This window comes from Mytilus californianus, unplaced genomic scaffold (genome assembly GCF_021869535.1).
Source record: "Mytilus californianus isolate M0D057914Y unplaced genomic scaffold, xbMytCali1.0.p SCAF_6, whole genome shotgun sequence".
Taxonomy (NCBI): Eukaryota; Metazoa; Mollusca; class Bivalvia; order Mytilida; family Mytilidae; genus Mytilus; species Mytilus californianus.
The window spans coordinates 118,519,037-118,538,987 of NW_026262712.1; the positions used below are offsets into that span (position 1 = coordinate 118,519,037).

General features: G+C 33.4%; 2 long non-coding RNA genes across 2 annotated transcripts in view; both read left to right on the plus strand.

The window, feature by feature from the left end:
- The window catches only part of LOC127704959 (uncharacterized), a 50,068-nt gene that overhangs the window by 14,269 nt on the left and 15,848 nt on the right, over nt 1–19,951 (plus strand). The window lies entirely within an intron of this gene.
- Nucleotides 647–6,132, plus strand: LOC127704958 (uncharacterized). The gene is made up of 3 exons (XR_007983589.1): nt 647–715; nt 1,576–1,694; nt 5,337–6,132. It is a non-coding gene; the product is annotated as an uncharacterized LOC127704958 (long non-coding RNA).

Consider the following 19,951-nt stretch of genomic DNA (forward strand, 5'->3'; position numbering starts at 1 on the left):
ATTATTCTTTATTTAGTTTTTTTTTATTCTCAATTCTTCCAGAGACATGTATATGCTCTGAGAATAATGTCTTTGCATAATTCTTCATAATTAAGTATACTCAATTATTCTCTATGATCCTTCTTTCTATATTTTTGCTTTTCAACTATCTATATATTTTTTTGTGTCCTTATTTAAATCCCCATTCTTGATTCCAGACTAACTCTCATATATATATACGTAAATGTACGAAAGCTTGGCACGTCGAATACGGAAACCCGGAAATCTTTTCACCGTTGCCGTTTTTATACTATGACGCAAAATCCATGGACGCTCGTCTGCTGCTGAATTCATGTTTTACTTTTTAAAAAGAATGGACAAAGATAGTCAGATAGTTGATACAAAGACCTTTGATTTTTCAAACTGATGGATCAAAAAGTTATTATCAACAGATATATTGAAATGGGTTAGTAACTTACATTGTCGATTAACTGAATCCGGGGAACGAAGCAATACATTAGAAAGTCAACGCAACGAAAGTGTTTCGTTTTGATGGATTACGTACCAACTTATTGTACTTGGAAAGCGCAATGAAATGTAAATACTGTTTTCTCCCTTTCAGCTGTACATTGTATTTCAACAAATGGACAGAGGAGTTGACTATTAATAGTGACTGATAATAGACTGGAGTAACCTAGGGTCCAATGACTCCATGCCTGACAGTCCATGTGTACATGTATGTCAACAGCCAATTCTAAGTAACCTTAAACATATATATACAAAAGACCTAAAATAATAGTATTTGCATCTATGGGAGACTTATATGTCACTGTTGTCACAGAGTGTTGTGTGGCTTCATTACTAATTAGAGACTAATCAGATTATCCTTTACTTTAGGTTCAAATATTATGTACATGTACTCAATGATTATGACTTGCCTTCATTAACTTGTAATAATTATGATGCAGGATCCAACAAAAGTATATTTTTTTTACCTACATTTTATGCGTCAGTCTCGCTGATTTTTTAAGTACCTTGTAAATGTATATGGATATATGTATGAATTTAGTTGTAATACTTAGTTTTGAGTCTTGCACATATATACATCATTGTACATTGTCATAGAAGTTAAAATTACTTTGATCGCTGTCAGACAATGACAGAGTGTTTTGAACATTGCTTCATAATGTTGATCAGATTACCTTATTTAATTAATAAAATGTTATTGTCACAGATTGAAATTTTTAGTATTTTATTAATAAGGTCTTACAATGTATGGTAGGATTGTCAATGAGAAAACATTCCATTAGTCAAAGAGGATGTAAAAAAATTTAGGTCACTGTATGACCTTCAACAATGAACAAAACCATACTATATAGTCAGCTGTAAAAGATCCTGACAAAGTGAGCAACAATCCAATCCAGAAAACTAGTGATGTTCCAATTACCATGTGCAGTATTGGTTATAATATAAAAATATCACTTGTTTTCTCTCTCTTTACCAAGGGATAACTGTATTCCTAATTTATTCTTATTGGAAAGCAGACTGCATCAGGTTAAGATTTTATATGATAGTCACAGGAATTTTAATTTTCAGAATTATCTCCTCAGATGTAAGTGGAAGGGAAGCTATATACATTATATGTTTAAATGAAATTAACAACAGGATTAGATATTGAGGAGATCCTATAGCTACAGTATATATAAATGTAACTGGTATGTATTTGTTACAGTATTTAATTTCCAAATGGTATAACAAAAATACTGAATTCCAAGGCAATTTCAAAAAAATCGTAAGGTTCCGCAGAACCCAGTGTCTCGCCTACTTTTGCTGTTAATTGCATCATTTTCTCATCACTTGGCGTCCGTCTTCGTCCTTTAACTTTTACAAAAATCTTCTCTGAAACTATTGGGCCAAATAAAACCAAACTTGGCCTAAATCATCCTTAGGGTATCTAGTTTAAAAAATGTATCCTTTGACCCTGGCCATCAACCAAGATGACCAATATTGCTAAAAATAGAACATGGGGGTAAAATGCAGTTTTTGGCTTCTATCTTTGAAACCAAAGCATTTAGAGCAAATCTGACACGGGGTAAAACTGTTCATCAGGTGAATATCTATCTCTGTTGAATTTTCAGACGCATCAGACAACCCGCTGTTGGGTTGCTGCCCCTGTATTGGTAATTTTAAGAAATTTTTTTTCAATTTTTATACGACCACAAAAAATTATTGGTATCACTTTGTCGTCGTCGTCGCCCAAAGACACTTGGTTTCCGGACAATAACTTTAGTATTAGTAAATAGAAATCTATGAAATTTAAACATAAGGTTTATTACCACAAAAGGAAGGTTGGGATTGATTTTGGGGGTTATGGTTCCAACAGTTTAGGAATTAGGGGCCCAAATAAAATATAAGCATTTTTCTAGTTTCATAACAATAACTTGTGGAACAGTGTATGGATCTCTCTGAAATTATACTACAAGTTTCCATACCACAAAGAGATGGTTAGGATTGGCTTTGGGGGGTTATTGCTCAAACCATTTAGGAATTGGGGGCAAAAAAGTGAGAAAAAACAAGGGTGTCCTGGTTAATGGACAATTACTTAAGTACAAATTACAGTGTAAGGGAGGTAATTCAAATACATCTTGGAAATTTGAATTGAAATTATGACCATAACTGATGGAAAGAATTTTTTTTGGGAAAAAGGGGGGGGGGGGGGACAATTTTTTCTCCTCAAGATTTCAGAAATCAAAATCAAAAAGAAAATCCTTCAATTTTTTTTTTTTTTTGAAAAAAAGGGGGTGGAGGTCAATTCGCAACTGCATAGTGTATTACACATAAGCAAAATTTTGAATATAAATTCAAATCATATAACCAATTCTAAGTTCTTTGACTACAGTTATTCTGTGTCAGAAACCTATTATGTGTCAAATATTGAATTACAATCCAAATTCAGACCTGTATCAAGCGCAAATATTGTGTCCATATTTGCCCAAACTGTTCAGGGTTGGACCTCTGTGGTCATATCCAGCTGCGCTCGGCAAAGCAATTTATTGGTTATTATCTTGAACATTATAATAGAGATAAACTGTAAACAGCAATAATGTTCAGCAAAATAAGATTCACAAATAAGTCAACAGGATCAAAATGGTCAATTGACCCCATAAGGAGTTATTGCACTTTAAAGTCAAATTTAACAATTTTTTCGTAAATTTTTGTAATCTTTTACAAAAGTCTTTTCCTGAAACAACTGAGACAAATTTAACCAAACTTGGCCATAATAAGCATTAGGGTATCTAGTTTAAAAATAGAACATAGGGGGAAAAATGCAGTTTTTGACTTATATCTTTGAAACTAAAGCAAAAGTATATCGGTTGCATTATTTCATGCATCAATTGTAAAATAAAAAAAATATCAGGTGAGCGACACAGGCTCCTTGGAGCTTTTAGTTGGTATTGTAATTTAAATGAGGTTAAGACATGTAAGAAAGGGGCTTGAAAAATGAGGAATTGTGTTTCTACAAGCACTTAGTAATCTAGATCTATAATACTAAAATAACAAGGTCCAATTTGTGAGCCGGCATGACATAAAAATGACGATTCAAAGAATTCAACTTTATTTATAACTTATATATATAGGACAATGGTGTTGATTAAAAATTACACCATTCCAGGCCCATTTGTTTTCCACATAATTATTACTACAGATAATTAACAAGTTCTGGGTCGAAGGGTTCAAAAAGAAAGATTTTGAAAGCAGAGAAAACTGTGCACCTAATGACCAGCATGACATTATTAGATGACAAAACGAAAAATCTTAAAATCCAGGCTAAAAATAAGGCTAAGGTACTTTGCTTCAGTCACGACACCATGATGTCCCGGGAGTATTCTAGTATATATTATATATACAGGTAATGTGTAGTACACATGCATGAATAGAGTTAGTTTTCATTATTACGGTAATTTATGTTGATAAAAATGAGAATATGTAGTATTATTGCCAATGAGACAACTATCCACCAGAGTCCAAATGACTGAATATTAGCAACTATAGATCACTGTATGAACAGCTTTCAACAATGAGCAAAACTGATACTGCATCTAGCAAGCTATAAAAGGTCCTGAAATGACAGATGTAATACAATTCCAATTTATGTAAAAGACATTAAACGAAAAATAAATATGATAAACAACAACTATTATATTCCACTCCAGTTGTTCACACGATATATATATATATATATGTAAGTTTGGTAAATCATTGGAGATTAAATTGATGTTATCATTTTTTGCCTGATTGGTAAGCCAATATTTGATGTATGTTTTACAAAAAATATATGCTGTTTTTGTCTCGCTTGACGGAGTCAAAAAGCGAGGCATAGGTATGCTGTTTCTGGCGTTGGTGACGACAGCGGCGTCAACAATGTATTAGTTTCTGATTAGGTCTAGTTTATAGTGAACCACAAGTAGTAAGTCGAAGATATTTGGTATGCAGTTGTATTAGTATTGGCACATCTCATTACCATGGAGATTATTTGGCCCCGCCCCCTCAGTTATGGTTTATTGACTTAATTTGAAATTCTTGCTTAGTCTTCATGTATTAGTTTGTGATTAGGTCAGTTTATGGAGAACCACTAGTGGTAAGTTAATTATGATTGGTATGCAGTTGTATAAGCATTGGCATATCTCATTTCAATGGAGATTATTTGGCCCCACCCTCTCAGTCATGGTTTATTGACTTTTAAATTTTTGCTTAGTTTTCATGTATTAGTTTGTGACTAGGTCAGTTTATGGGGAACCACTAGTGGTAAGTTCATGATAATTGGTATGCAGTTGAATACGCATTGGCATATCTCATTTCCATGAAGATTATTTGGCCCTGCCCCCTCAGTCATGGTCTATTGACTTTGAAACTTTTGCTTAGTTTTCATGTATTAGTTTGTGATTAGGTCGGCTTATGGGAAACCACTAGTGGTAAGTCAATGATATTTGGTATGCAGTTGTATTAGCATTGGCACATCTCATTACCATGAAGATTATTTGCCCCCCCCCCCTCAGTTATCGTTTATTGACTTTAAAATTTTCTTAGTTTACATGTATTAGTTTGTGTTTAGGTTTTTTAAAGGGAACTACTTATGATAAGTCAATGGTATTTGGTATGCGTTGTATTAGCATTGGCACATCTACTTTCCATGGAGATTGTTTAGCCATGTACCTTTAGTCATGGTTCATTGACTTTGAATATTTGCAAATCTTACATGTTAAAGTGTTGCTATTTTAATTTCAACATTTGCATTATCGAAATTACTAAAAAGCGAGACATATCTCTGTGATTACAGTTTATTTTTTTTATTACAGCAACTGTATTCCAAGAGTCTGATGGCTGATAATGTATTACAGGATTTTATCATTCAAGCAACATCTTAGAAGGATAAGTGCAAATGTATGAAGGAAGCCTTGGGTACAAATAGCAATTCCAGCAATTACATGCAGGAGAGAACTCTTAAACATTACTAACAGACATGTAGTCATTATATGGGAGTGGTGTATTTAAGAAATCTAAAACACATGAAATTAAATATTGTGTATATTATTTCAACCACAAGTACTCTCAGAATATAATACAATTCAAATTCAAATTATTGTGTCAACATGACAATTATAGTCTAAAAATGGAAAATGCATGTTTATACTGAATTTTATATAAATATTTGAAATAACAAGAATTTTTAGTCTATTGTGCAGCCAAACTTTGAGATCTTCTAATGGTATATGCCTGTTGTTTGTCAACATTTGTTTTCGTTTTGCCTTAACCTTATTAAGATTGGTGTTGAAATGAAAAAAACTGAAATACATATATGAAATAAGAAGGAAATGGTTGTAAATAACAGCAAGACTTTCAATATGGTATATGTCATGATCTACTTAATTAACCAGAGTCTATACCAATCAAAGAGCTTCCATCAACACCAAATTCTTTAAATATTTTTTTTTATTAGGATGAGACTTTAGACAACCACTGAAAAGGTTCCTGGCTTGAAACAGGCACATGAATATGTGGCAGGGTGAACTACTTTTTTTCCTAAAAACTTTCAAAAGAAAAATTGGCATCTTTTGCAAGTGAGACAATTTCCACAATGTGATTGCATTGTCTCATCACTGATAACCACAAAATGACTTGTACAAACATATTAAAAATGAAATACACATCAGTGCATACATATTCTATAAATGAATCACCAATCCTTACATCACTTTTAAAAAAAGTATTGAGACTTGACCATAACCGAAAAAATTCTAGGAGTGAACTAAGGTGACCTGGATATTTGCTTGCCTTCTTTGTTTTATTGCATCCTATCTCTTGCATTGGAGATATTGTGAGTTGGGAGTTGATAGATAAATATTTTTTGTATTGTTTAGGATCAAGAAAGTAAAATATAATGGAAGTATGAACACATAGTCAAGACCAAGAAGAATATTTATATATATCAAAATAGAACGTGTACTAGATTAGCATTAACTTATCTAAAATATGCTCAAATACTGTGAATTTGTGTGATTGATGCTCAATTCACCTTAATTTCGTTTTAGAAAAATTAACATGAAAGCTTGATTCACGTTAGCTTCACATGAAACATTTAACATGAATTTCACCTTAAAGCTCAATTCACATTAATTGCACATGGGTTTCATGTATAAGCTTGTTTGAGGTGATTCTCACAAGAAATTTACTAGCACAAAATTTGCCTGTGTATATATATAGAAAACACATGTATAACGCATGTGTTACAAAACGCATGTAATTCACTTGAGAACTAAGATACATGTCAACAATCATGGTAATTGGACTAATAGGAGGACATTTTGAAAAATATTTAATACAGGCACCATGCCTTTTAAATGCAGTAATCACGCATGTATCACAGGTGTATTTCCTTACGCATGTTATTCACATGTGAAACGCATGATCACATGTGTGTATCATGCGTATCACATGTGTTTTCCACACATGTATCACATGCGTGGCATGAAACGTCTCTTTCACATGCGTGTGACACACATGTGAAACGCATGTGTCACGCATGTACACATGTGTGGCATTTTTGCCAGTGTATGTAATGATTGTTTTTCGTTTGTAATTGATTTAGTATAAATTAGGCCATTATTTGTTTTAATTGTTTCACATTATGTTATTCCGGGTCCGTTTATAGCTTACAATATTATGTGTGGTTTTCTAAATATTGAAGGCCAAACAATAACCTGTAACAGATTTTTGCCCTTTGGTCATTAATAGGATGCTATCTCATTGGCAATCGTACCATAATTCTTATCTTTACACGTATAGTATTTAGCTCTTGATATGATTGTCTTTGCTAGACATAGTGCGGTTTGTGCGGTTTATAATTTAGTTCCTAAGTGAAGAAATATTCTTGAATACATTTCACAGTATTAGTTTTGTTCTTTACGAAATAAAAAGTATAGAATATGTGTTCCAACAGGAACAGGTATTCTCTAATTTTTGCACTATTTTCCCATTTCCCAACCAATTGTGAAAAAATTGTTTTCTTCACTAGTGAAATAACTGTTCTCTGCAAATGATTAGTCGAAATTTAATTATGTTGTCAAATTTTTTTGTTTTTTTTCTGAAATTCCTATTGTGACGTCATGAAAAAAGGCGACCATACTGTTTAATATACTTAATAAGGTTGCATTTCGAATTCATGGATCTAAGCTGAAAGATGTGTGATAAGCAAAATCATAGAAAGTGTTATAATATGAAGCTTAGAAGATGTGGTATGATTACAAATGAGACAACTATACACTATTGGCCAAATGACGTATAAGTGAACAACTATACACTATTGGCCAAATGACGTATAAGTTAACAACTATACACTATTGGCCAAATGACGTATAAGTGAACAACTATACACTATTGGCCAAATGACGTATAAGTTAACAACTATACACTATTGGCCAAATGACGTATAAGTGAACAACGTGTATTGGTTAGACTGTAGAAACCTTTTACTGATATTTCATCACCTACATTACAACCTGTATAATACGTGTTTTATATTCTTAATAGAAGGATTTGTCTAAATTAAAAGATTCAATGGTTGCCGTTCAGTTTTTTTTTTATCTTTTTTTTTTGTAAAAGTGTAGGTCTTCAAAAATATGTACATGAAAATGTAAGTGATACATTGTGGAGGAATCATTATTTACCTCTATAATTCAGGAGTCATCATTTACTTCTATGATATAGGCAGATTAACATTAATGGGATATCAGACTTAATGAATATCATAGATTACTACCTAAACATTGGTTTTTCCTACATGTACACCATCTCCTTATTTATAGATATATATTAGAAACTAATATATCAGGGAAAATATATGTACGAAAACAAATGAAAGAATTAATTACTTATATGAATGAAAAATGTAACGTTTATTGTTGCTTATACAAGAACAATAAGTATGAAGTTACACAACAAATTACAAAGTAAGCCATTATCTTACTATGCCACAACGCTCCACGGAACTTATCGTATTCATTTTCATTTTAAAACGAATACAAAAATGTCTTTCTTTCTTTGAGGACATAACCAGTATTTTAATTTAACATTTACAAGGTATCATGAAATATCATTACTATCAGAAAATCAATGTAATTACCGTTTAAATTCCTTATAATTAGAAAAATGAGCTTCTTCATGTTATAGCTTACATCACTGCTATTATCATGATTATACTATGAATTTAGATATCAAAATAGTTCCTGCAAAAGAGAGGCGAAAGACCAAAAGGACATTCAAACTCATCAATCGAAAATAAATAACAACGCCATGACAGACAATAGGAACATATCCGGCGTCATCTGTGAAACAGATATTCCATAAACAGCCAACCAACTATCTTTATTAAGTAAATATAATTTTATAAATAAAAAAAGATACACAGAATGTGTCATGTAAATAAGCATGTCAGTGCGGATCCTACTCTCCATCGGGATTCGTATTGCTTAATGTTTTTTTTTTTTTTTAAATTCATTCGATTGAATGTTATCTATTGGTCCTTTTCCTTGATATTGTTAATTGTTCAGCTTTTATTTAATCTTTACATAACACCCGATGAGCATGTATACGTCATGTCAATATTTATTCAAATATAAAAGTTAAGAACACATAAGCTTACAAACTATCTGAAACCTGAATGAATGGTTTTAGACTAAGAATGATTAAAAGTCCTGAATTGTATGTTTCAGTCTGAAGAATCAGGCGAGGTTAACACCATAAAGTGAAACGTTTTTGTGCGTTTTATGGCGATATTTGAAAGCAACTGGTTTGTTCCAATACTACAATGGTTGCAATACATCGAACTATTAATATTTGTTTGTCATACAAATAAACAAAATCGAGGCATTGTATCTTTCCGACATTTATACTAGGTGCAAGGACATCAAAATAGAAATTCTCAAATCTAAAATAGAAAAAGCAATTTAATCGTTGTTTTTATTGATTGTTTTAAAAATACGGAGTTCTTACGGGTAACCAGCATATCTATTTAGTTGGGTTAAAACAGTAAAATTTCATTTCTGTCATACATAGGATGAAAATAATAACATAGGATATTTATGTACAGAATCGTCTACCAAATCTGTATAAACCAGTATGAACATCTGCGAGACACGTACATCTGAATATCAATATATATATATAATGCTAAAATGTTTGAAAGTTTCATCACATAAAAATATGCCACCTGATATCAAAGAATTTACAAATATGTATTGACAGTTGTCACGTGACAGTTGTAATCCTAAATCATACAACTGTCGTAATAGCGAAGACGACACGACAAGCATTGATCATAATTTACAAAACATAATATATAAATGCAATTGGAATAATAAATCATATCTAAAACGAGAGAAGTTAGAAAGACTATATAATTCTTAGTTCGCTAGTACCGATCACACTTCTAATTGTTTGTCTGAAGGTAAGTTGTGTCTATTATAGGTGTAGAACCACTAATTCGGGCACGGTTAGAAAGAACATATACGAAACTGGTACATATTTTAAACAAAATAGGTTATACGATTAGCTGTTTCTTTGTAAATAAGTACAGCACTTGGGTAATTTTGGTTTCAAATGAAGACTTAAATATTTGGAATGACTATAGAACCCTTGTTGAAACTCTTTTTAATAGTTAGACATCTTTTATCAAATTGAAATAGAATGACATATCTTGCTTGTTCCTTGATCAGAAGTACATGTTATAATGTGTTACAAAACTTTAGGAACCAGTCCACTCGTAAATGCAGTTAGAGGTAAGTTCTAGGAACCAGTCCACTCGTAAATGTAGTTAGAGGTAAATTCTAGGAACCAGTCCACTCGTAAATGCAGTTAGAGGTAAATTCCAGGAACCAGTCAACTCGAAAATGCAGTTAGATTTAAATTCCAGGAACCAGTACCCTCGTAAATGCAGTTAGAGGTAAATTCTAAGTCCACTCGTAAATGCAGTTAGAGGTAAATTCTATTTTTCAGCACAGGCAATGATAAGTTACAGTTTTTACATGAAATGACTGTCACTTTATTTAAACTTGAAGACACAATAGTTATGAATGATTGAAATTTCAGAGCTTAATATAGAAAGCAATGGGGACTATGAATTAGTGGTTTTGTTTCTTTTTATAAGAAAGACAAATATAATAGACAGCAATCATCCACTTTGACAAAAGTAATTTGATTGAAGCAAACCTGTCCTGTTGTGATCAAAAGAAAACGTCAGTTATATATTACTTGCAGATAGATATGCTTTTTAAGATAAATAAATCATATTATGAACTGACTGTTCTAATTATAACATATTTGTTCGTATTCCATTAACACAGTATTGGATATTCCTTACATGACCACAACTTCTAATAAGTATTTCATAAATGTCTATATACTAGTATACATTATGTTTACCACATCTTAGTTTGAGGCCTCTTTTGAACATTTGATGGTCTATATCATGTATTGGCTACAAACTCCGTCAAATATTATTTAAATCTCGACTTCTAATAAGTGTTCTGTCAACACTGAGTGTTTGGGTTTGAATCCTGCACATTGCAAGGTCATTAAGATTGACAGTTTTCCTGTTGAAGGTCAGCGGTTCTCTCTGGAAACCCCTGCTTCCTCCTCCAATAAAATTTGACAGCCATGAAATAGCCAAATGTGCTTACAAATGCTTCAAACATGATTAATCATTGTAATAAGTGTTCCACAACTCACATTTTTTTTGTATTCTTGTCTTTCATTTCTGCTTATGTACTTTGTCTATAGAGTGTCTATATGCCATTTTGTTTTTTCTTTATTGAAATAGTTATTTGTGTTTATAGTGATTAAGATTATATCACAATGTTGACTGCTGTAACCTAATTTTTGACAATTTTTATATTTAAATAAGAAGATGTGGTATGAGTGCCATTAAGACAACTATCCATCCAAGTCACATTGTGTAAAAAGTAAACAATTATAGGTCAAAGTTAGTGTTATATCTATTTGTTTTGCTCACACATTGTTGTCAATATAATGGAATTCTATGCGACTATCATACATCTACAATATCTATCTATAAAACCAGGTTTAATCGACCATTTTCTACATAAGGAAATGTATGTACCAAGTCAGGAATATGACAGTTGTTTTTTTTGTTTTTTTTTACTTTTCTCTGTCCTTTTAACTAGTTCCCTTACTACTATAAATTTGATTTACTTAATTTTTTTGTAATAAAGCATATAAACATTTTGAAATTAATCTTTTATTAGTGTGAAAAAAATCTTCGCATATTTTAGATAAAATTACGTGCTTTTAATGGTCTTTTCAAATCGATTGACAGTAATGACTCTCTACACATCACAAAAAAATCTTTTTAGTTTTGGGGGTGAACTGACGAAATCGGATTGTAAGCAGAATAGCATATTGCTATATAAATATATATATATATATCAGTGATATTGATCTAGAGTACGTAGTTAAGACATAATTCATATATTCCTTGGAGTAAACTAACGCTTCAAAGTTATCAATATAATTACAATATAGTAGCACGATAATTGAAAATGCTCTTTGTCGGTTCTATCATTTTTATTTATAATAGTTTAAGATCGTACTGAACGTGTATTGCATGCTCTTACAATCTGTCGATACTATATTCTAGATTTGCACAAATTCAGGCTTCTCTCAGACTGCCAATGGGAAACTTTCAACAACTAACTATATGACGTATATTTAAACATTTATAGGTCATTCTACGGTCTTTAACAAAAAGCAAAACCCATACTATATAGTAAGCTTTAAAAGATCACGGCGTGACAAAACGTAAACAATTCCATGCCCTTTCCAACTGATTTTTACAGCGTTCATATTTGTTTTTGTTAAACCACTGTCCACACTGTTAGGGAGTGTCAAGTGCTCACGGACATGGTGAACAGCCGAATTCATTTAATCACTGTCCCCATTGTTTGGGAGTTTTAAGCGCTCATGGACATGGTAAACAGCCAAACTCATGCAATCTAGTTGTTGCCGTTAATTTCTGTCTGTCATAATGGTTTTTTGTTTATAATTGTTGTAGTATGAATTAGGCCTACTATTCTATATTGGTTATGTTCATAGTTGAAGGCCGTACGATGACCGGTAATGCACATTTGTCCTTTGGTCATTAATGATGGATAGTTGTCTCATAGACAATCGTAGTTTATCTTTATATGTATCGTATCAAGCTCTTGATATAATTGTCTGTGGGATAGACATTTTTTTTTACGTCATGGAATAGAAATTCATTTATAATAGTAGTTCCAAACGGAAGAAATCTCATGGCATGCTATTATTACTGAAAAAAAAAATTGCAATCTTTGTGCCTAACGGAATTAAGGGTAATGAAAATTTATTTCGAAAGGAAGATATATCATAGCATTGTTTATTACAAGATTTGCAGAGAAACTTGTATAAAGTGAAACAAATATACGTTGACATTTGTTGTTATAGAAAAGAGATTGGTATATATTAGGGCATCAGTAGTTTACCAATCTTCTAATGTCATAAATCGATTAAGAAGACAAATCAAGTTACAAACAAAAACTAAATGAATCCCATTAAAAAACAGTGATTAAAATTGAGAATGGAAATGGGGAATGTGTCAAAGAGACAATTACCCGACCATAGAACAGACAACAGCAGAAGGTCACCAACAGGTCTTCAATGTAGCGAGAAATTCCCGCACCCGGAGGCGTCCTTCAGCTGGCCCCTAAACAAATATATATACTAGTTCAGTGATAATGAACGCCATACTAAACTCATTACTTATTTTCTATAGTAAAAGAGGATTTGTGGTTAGGTGTACAGAGATTTCTCTACAGATTACGGTAGAATAATGTAATGAACTTAAATAAAACTATTTATGTCATGTGTTGACGTCACTTACATTGTTATCGCTATTATCTCTTCTTATCAGATTAGGCGATTACCACTGTTTTCTCCTCCTGCATGTTATCAATCTGTTTTGAAATCGCATTATCTCACAGTATACAAAAGTTTTACACATCCGACTCGCAATAAAATTACACAACAAAATACTTTCATTGAAATCCTTGTGGATAAAAAGAGCTGTCCCTTTATCAGATGTTTAACAGGTGTTTTGGTCTGCTTAATCTACTATGAGTCAAGGCGATTACCTCACTAACGTTAACAAAAAGGGGCATACCTTTAGGGTAACACTTAATGCCCCCTTCGCATACGGCGGGTGCATAAAATGCCTGATATATTAATGACTGATATTCGTACCGACATTAAACGTATTGAAATTGTATCCTAGACATGTAATACGACAAAAATGTAATACTTTGAAGATAGCCAAGGTTCCTTATGAGAAAATAATTAGGGTCAATATCCCCTGAATCCCCAATATCCCTTTGTTTCTGTTACCACCTCTTTCCAATGTTTGGGAGAATAAGGCGTTTACTAGCATGTTAAACAGCCTCAATCAAGGAATCCAATGGCAGTCGTTGATTGCTCTATGTAATGATTGTTTTTCGTTTGTAATTGATTTAGTATAAATTAGGCCATTATTTTTTTTAATTGTTTCACATTATGTTATTCCGGGTCCGTTTATAGCTTACACTATTATGTGTTGGTGTTCTAAATATTGAAGGCCAAACAATAACCTGTAAAGATTTTAGCCCTTTGGTCATTAATGGGATGTTATCTCATTGGCAATCGTACAATAATTCTTATCTTTACACGTATCGTATTTAGCACTTCATATGATTGTCTTTGCTAGGAACATCACTGTCTCGTGTATTGATAAATTCAGTTGAAATAATTAATCAAGTAAAACAAACAAATGTTAACTTGTTGCGTATTTATCAACAAAACACCTGTCTGCAAAATTGATATGACCAAAGTATGTTGTTCACCTTTAGTTCAGATTGTGTTTACCTTTTGAAATATTTGAAAGTACGTATTTGATTTAATTGATGTTTTATAGATATCAAATTTATGTGTTTTCATGATTTGAAAAAAAAAACATATTAAACTACAAGAATACACGACGGCAGATGTCTTTCCTAAACTACTACCCGGTTGTTCGTCCCTTTGTTAAAAAAGTATAACAAAAATACCGAACTCCAAGGAAAATTCAAAAAAGGGGAGTCCATAAAAACTGAAAACATAAAACATTAGACTTTAATAACCAACGGAACGATGGAAAACAACTGCCATATTCCATACTTGGTACAGACATTTTCCGACAAAAATGGTGGGTTAACCTGGTTAAATAGCTGGCTAAATCTCCAACATGTTTGACTGTTGTTTATTGTAAATATAACTCTTAGTTATAATATTTTATCAAATGGTTAAGTAACCAAGAATTGAAATTATGTTGCTCAACTGCTTTTTAACCCTTGGTTACGTAACCCATAGTTACGTTTTAGTGACTTTCTATGGTCCTATAAACCTTTATGGTCGGTACATGTGATTATTTGTTAAGATCAAAACGCTTCAGAACGTCGCAGATCAATATTTAGTACAATAACAACGCAAACGTGACAAATAGCACCTTTTGTTTTGTAACTTTATATATAAATTAAGCGTTCATCGTTAACGATACATGCATTGGTGGCCTTGGACTGTTTTCTGCTTTTTGGTCGGGTTGTTGTCTCTTTGACACATTTCCTGTTTCCATTCTCAATTTTATTATCATCTTACTCAAACATGCCATAATTTTGCTTTACAATTTTTTATTGGCATAGAAGGAAACACAATATATAAAGATCTTGATTTGATTAGGTGAAGAAGGTATAAACTTTTACTTGAACAACCGGGGCCTGATTTTTAAATGTAGAAAGGCAATACAATAGTTTGATATTTGTTTATTTTCTCAGAATATCAAGAAATCATTGTCAAATGTTCATTAACACCATACCCTTGTTATGCATAATAACGATCGTTTTTCAAAGAAGTACCGCGGGTGTAGTATATCAGTCTTTTGTCATCTCGAGTTGGACAAATGAACTGTACGCCTGTGCGCTCGAACTCCATGGGGAAATACAACAAACAAAATAATTATGGTTTAAAATGCTGAAATTGTCTTTTCGATGAAGAAATCAGAAACATGGTTAAGATGACAAAGTAGTGATCATTAAAACTGATTAGTTTGAAATTGGATAAATGCCGTTAACGTTGGTGTACAATGTCATTATTTGGAATTAATTGACTTTTTAGAATCTGTTTTTTCATTACCACATGTTGGAATTTCTAAATGCAAATACCAAAGAAAGACATCTTCATATTGATCAAAATAGACATAAGAAATAAATGATTGATACATATTTTGATAAAGCTTATGAACATCAATTCTGTTTCCGCAGACGTATTCAAGTAATGCAAAAGTTGGATTTATCAACATTGAGAAAAACGCGATACTAACTTTTTTCAATTTCCAACCACTTGAAACTGTCCAGAAAAAACAGGGACTATCACATAAATAATTTAAAAATTACATTAATATTTGCTAACTGTTTTTGATGACACGACTACAGATATCGTGTACCCTAGGTCGGAATGACAAAATCATGGGACAAAGGAACATATCTTAAACTTCCTTAATTCAGATCATGGATATTGTTTATAAAAGACAACGCAATCGCAAGTCTCATGGCAATCGCATTACTCGCACAACGAATTTAACATCGTTCTAATTTTTCACGTGATAATCTTTTATCTTTATTAACAAACAATGGTACACATCACTTATTATGCAAAATGTATTCATTGTTAACGCAGATCACACGATGCCAGAAACAGCACGCTTAAGTATAGTTTCTGCGACGAGAAAAAAAACCTGTTGTCATTTCAAATTTGATTTATCTTTATCTCACTAAATCTATATGATTTAACTCAAACCATTAATAACATAATTAAAATGTGACGAAACATTTCCTTTTACAAATGAACATCTTTGGGATATCCATTATGCATCTTTGGGGATGTCCGTTATACATATTTGGATGTCCATTATACATCTTTCTAGGGTTTATTATACATCTTTATAGGGTTTATTATACATCTTTAGGGTGCCAATTATACATCTTTGAGATGTCTATTATACATCTTTGGGGTGTCCATTATAATCTTTGGGATGTCCATTGTACATCTTTAGAGGGTTTATTTTACATCTTTGGGGTGCCCATTATACACCTTTGGGATGTCCATTATACTTCTTTGGGGTGCCCATTATGCATTATTGGGTTTGCAGTATACATCTTTGGGATGTCTTTCATACATCTTTGGGGTGCCCATTATACATATTTGGAATGTCTATTATACATCTGTGGGGTTTCTATTATACATCTTTGGTCTGTCCATTACATATCGTGGATCTGTTTAATTATACATCTTTGGGATGTCCATTATACATCTTCGGGGTGTCTAGTATACATCTTTGGGATGTCCATTATACATCTTCGGGGTGTCTAGTATACATCTTTGGGATGTCCATTAAACATCTTCGGGGTGTCTATAATACATCGCTGGGATGTCCATCATACATCTTCGGGGTGTCTATAATACATCTTTGGGCTGTCCGTTATATATCGGTGGGGTGTCCTTTATACATCTTCAGGGTGTCTAGTATACATCTTTGGGCTGTCCGTTATACATCGGTGGGGTGTCCATTATACATCTTCGGGGTGTTTGGTATACATCTTTGGGCTGTCCGTTATACATCGGTGGGGTGTCCATTATACATCTTCGAGGTGTCTAGTATACATCTTTGGAATGTCCATTATACATCTTCGTGTTGTCTAGTATACATCGGTGGGATGTCCATTATACATCTTTGGGATGTCCATTAAACATCTTCGGGGTGTCTAGTATATATCGGTGGGGTGTCCATTATTTATCTTTGGGATGTCCATTATACATCTTTAGGATGTCCATCATATATCTTCGGGGTGTCTAGTATACATCTTTGGGATGTCCATTAAACATCTTTGCAGTGTCTATAATACATCTTTGGGCTGTCCGTTATACATCGGTGGGGTGTCAATTATACATCTTCGGGGTGTCTAGTATACATCTTAGGGATGTCCATCATACATCTTCGTGTTGTCTAGTATACATCGGTGGGATGTCCATTATACATCTTTGGGATGTCCATTAAACATCTTCGGGGTGTCTAGTATATATCGGTGGGGTGTCCATTATTTATCTTTGGGATGTCCATTATACATCTTTAGGATGTCCATCATACATCTTCGGGGTGTCTAGTATACATCTTTGGGATGTCCATTATACATCTTCGGGGTGTCTAATATACATCGGTGGGATGTCCAGTATACATCTTTGGGATGTCCATTATACATCTTCGGGGTGTCTAGTATACATCGGTGGGGTGTCCATTATACATCTTTTGGGAGTCCATTATATATGTTTGGGGTGTCCATTATACATCTTTGGGATGTCCATTATACATCTTTGAGATGTCCATCATACATCTTCAGGGTGTCTAGTATACATCTTTGGGATGTCCATTATACATCGATGGGATGTCCATCATACATCTACGGGGTGTCTAGTATACATCGGTGGGGTGTCCATTATACATCTTTTGGGAGTCAATTATATATGTTTGGGGTGTCCATTATACATCTTTGGGGTGTCTATTATACATCTTTGGGATGTCCATTATACATCTTTAGGGTGTCTAGTATACATCTTTGGGATGTCCAGTATACATCTTTGGGATGTCCATTATACATCTTCGGGGTGTCTAGTATACATCGGTGGGGTGTCCATTATACATCTTTTGGGAGTCCATTATATATGTTTGGGGTGTCCATTATACATCTTCGGGGTGTCTATTATACATCTTTGGGATGTCCATTATACATCTTCAGGGTGTCTAGTATAAATTTTTTGGATGTCCATTATACATCGATGGGATGTCCATTATACATCTTCGGGGTGTCTAGTATACATCGGTGGGGTGTCCATTATACATCTTTGGGATGTCCATCATACATCTTCAGGGTGTCTAGTATACATCTTTGGGATGTCCATTATACATCTTAGGGATGTCCATTTTACATCTTAGGGATGTCCATTATACATCTTTGGGGTTTCTAGTATACATCTTTGGGATGTCCATTATACATCTTCGGGGTTTCTAGTATAAATCTTTGGGATGTCCATTATACATCTTCGGGGTGTCTAGTATACATCGGTAGGATGTCCATTATACATCTTCAGGGTGTCTAGTATACATCGGTGGGATGTTGATTATACATTTTCAGGGTGTCTAGTATACATCGGTGGGATGTCCATTATACATCGATGGGATGTCCATCATACATCTTCGGGGTTTCTAGTATACATCTTTGGGATGTCCATTATACATCTTTGGGATGTCCATCATACATCTTCGGGGTGTCTAGTATACATCTTTGGGATGTCCATCATACATCTTCGGGGTGTCTTGTATACATCGGTGGGATGTCCATCATACATCTTCGGGGTGTCTAGTATACATCGGTGGGGTGTCCATTATACATCTTTGGGATGTCCATTATACATCTTCGGGGTGTCTAGTATACATCGGTCGGGTGTCCATTATACATCTTCGGGATATCCATTATACATCTTTGGGATGTCCATTACACATCTTCAGGGTGTCTAGTATATATCGGTAGGATGTCCATTTTACATCTTCGGGGTGTCTAGTATACATCGGTGGGATGTCCATTAAACATCTTCGGGGTGTCTAGTATACATCGGTGGGATGTCCATTATACATCTTTGGGATGTCCATTATACATCTTCGGGGTGTCTATTATACATCGATGGGATGTCCATTATACATTTTTGGGATGTCCATTATACATCTTCAGGGTATCTAGTATACATCGGTAGGGTATCCATTATACATCTTTTGGGAGTCCATTATACATGTTTTGGGTGTCCATTATACATCTTTGCGATGTCCATCATACATCTTCGGGTTGTCCATTATACATCTTCGGGGTGTCTAGTATACATCTTTGGGATGTTCATTTTACATCTTCGAGGTGTCTAGTATACATCGGTAGGATGTCCATTATACATTTTATGGATGTCCATTATACATCTTTGGGTTGTCCATCATACATCTTCGGGGTGTCTAGAATACATCTTTGGGATGTCCATTTTACATCTTCGGGGTGTCTAGTATACATCAGTAGGATGTCCATTATACATTTTTGGGATGTCCATTATACATCTTTGGGATGTCCATTATACATCTTTAGGATGTCCATCATACATCTTCGGGGTGTCTATTAAACATCTTCGGGTTGTCCATTATACATCTTCAGAGGTGCTCATTATACATCTTTGGAATGTCCATTTTACATCTTCGGGGTGTCTAGAATACATCGGTAGGATGTCC